Below are 2,353 nucleotides of genomic sequence, written 5' to 3'. Positions count from 1 at the left end.
AGACAGAGGACAGACATGCCTCTATCCTGCATCTTTCTATGCCTGTTTGGACGCTAACTATCCGCCCCACCGCACTTGACTTCTCTGCTGAGTTCTACGAGTAGTCGCAATGGCCAAAGACAATACGATGATGGTGGCTTATTCAGGATGTTGACAGCTTACATCGGAATCAGCAAACAGTAAGTGTACAGTGATTGCCCACAGCAAGACCTCTCCTTAGCCAGCAGCCACATCTCCATCCAGTATTCAGCCTCTCCATTCAGTGGCCTTTGCCTCCATGGGCCAGGAAGCCAGCCCGTTGTTCTATCTCTCAGTCTTAGATATGTCTCTGCACTGTTTCTCTTGCTCTGTTCCATAGTCTTCATGCCACAATCTCTGGTGCCTTTAGCCTTGATCTCTACTAGTTCAGACAGAGATCTGAAACATGCTCTTCTGATGGCCCTGGGCTTTCTCCCACTCTGCTGCTTCAAAGATGGCTCGTCACAGCCAGCAGGGTGGTGATAAAAACTGACAAATCTCTTCAATGAGTGTTCCACATGCCCTCATTGTAGAATCCTGCCTACTGAATTTGTGGGAGTTATGGAGGCTCCAGTCAAGGGTCATATTATGAAATTTCACTCCACCATATGTTCCTTTCAGGAGCTCTTTAGTAGCAAACAAATTTTATTGTTTTGGATCTTGGATTGGGTCCTGGATTTCTCTCTGACACACTGCACAACCCAAGAAACAAGAGATAACTTTCACATTTTGATTGAAAAGGAAGACTATTTCTTGGAACAATTTAATGTTTGCCTAAAACTGAATCACTGGTAGAAAAGGGACCTGTTAAATGAAGGAAATTAAAAATTGGTATAAAGAGTAAAGAAAGGAGAGAGGGATATGTATTACTCTAGAAGGGTTTTTGACAAGTATCTAGGTGAAAAAAATATTTGATGCAAGGTATTTTTGTTTGGATTTATTTGAAAATATCTTAGAGTTGTTGTTGAGCCTGTCCTAAGATGCTGCAATACAACATAATGATGCATAAATAAGTGAGAGCAAAGATCTAGGTCTGATCCTTAAGGGCACAACGGATATTAAAATATAAGACTTTAGCTTATGCATTTGTTATAGAATTTGCTTATCAACCAAAATAATGCATATGATAATCCAAAAGAGGTAGAAAAATTCAGTTACCCCAGATTAGCATCCATGTAAGAGTATTATGGGATGGACATCTGATACAATCTTTATGTGCACCCTTCATGGGAAAAGCAGATACTCAGGCATGAATTAATATCAGTTGCTCAAGGATGATATAAGCATATATGGAGGAGAAAATTGGAATTATTTAGGTATCCTTTCACTGCCACCAGGTTGATTCATTAGGACTCATAGTGATCCTATGTGACAGGGTAGAACTGGCCCTTTGGGTTTCCAAGGCTATAACTCTTTACAGGAGCAGAAAGCCTTGTCTTCCTTCCTTGGAACCACTGGAGGTTTCTAACTGCCGACCAGTGCATAACCCCTTACTAAGCCACACACTGGGATGCTAACGGCAAGTTCAACAGTTTGGAAACCACTAGAAAGATGACCTTTATAGGGGTCACTATTAGTCAGAATTGACTCTGCCATGGTGCTTTTTTTTTTTCCATATGTGTTTTACAGTAAGTATAAAAGATATGAAAAAATTTAAGTTTATTTTTAAAGTGTATTAGAATTGGAATCCTTTGACCTAGTTGGAAAGGAAAACTTTTTTATGGGGGCCAGAATGGCTCTTTTGTTTAGGAAAATACTTTAAGGCCACAACACAGTTTTGAAAGGCATGGTCTAGGTAAGATTATTTTAGACAAATGAAAGTTAAATGGTTCTATTTAACCAAGAAGAAGACATCCATTTCTGACAGTTAGGAACATAGGGGCTGGGATCGTGACAGAGGGGAGGCTGAGCAAGGTCCTAAAAAAAGATGACCAGAGGCCAACATCCTTTAGAAAAATGGTCATGGCTCATGAGGAGGGTGAGTATGAATTATTGGGTCTTCTGATGCATCACTCATGGCTGCCTAACCTTTAGGGAAACCCCACTGTGCAGGCAGCCAGGTGTGTGCAAAACGAAATTGTTAAGAGAAAAGGAAGCACAAGGATCCAGGGGAGAAAAGGGAGCCAGGAAAAGTGAGCTAAGACCTTTAGAATACTCCTTAAGATTTCTTTTAGATCTAAAAGTAAGGGAAGACTTTCTATGGTACATGAGATAATATAAATATATACATAGGTAAATAAATAAAACATCACCACCAACAACCTGGGCTTATTTTATTTGTTTGTTTGTTTGTTTGTTTGGAAGTGTCAAAGGAATGGCTAATGCATACAGATTT

This window comes from Echinops telfairi, unplaced genomic scaffold (assembly GCF_000313985.2).
Source record: "Echinops telfairi isolate 266 unplaced genomic scaffold, ASM31398v2 ScPeMD7_2;HRSCAF=8, whole genome shotgun sequence".
Taxonomy (NCBI): domain Eukaryota; kingdom Metazoa; phylum Chordata; class Mammalia; order Afrosoricida; family Tenrecidae; genus Echinops; species Echinops telfairi.
The sequence above is the reverse complement of the archived record's forward strand: the minus strand, read 5'-3'. Positions refer to the sequence as shown.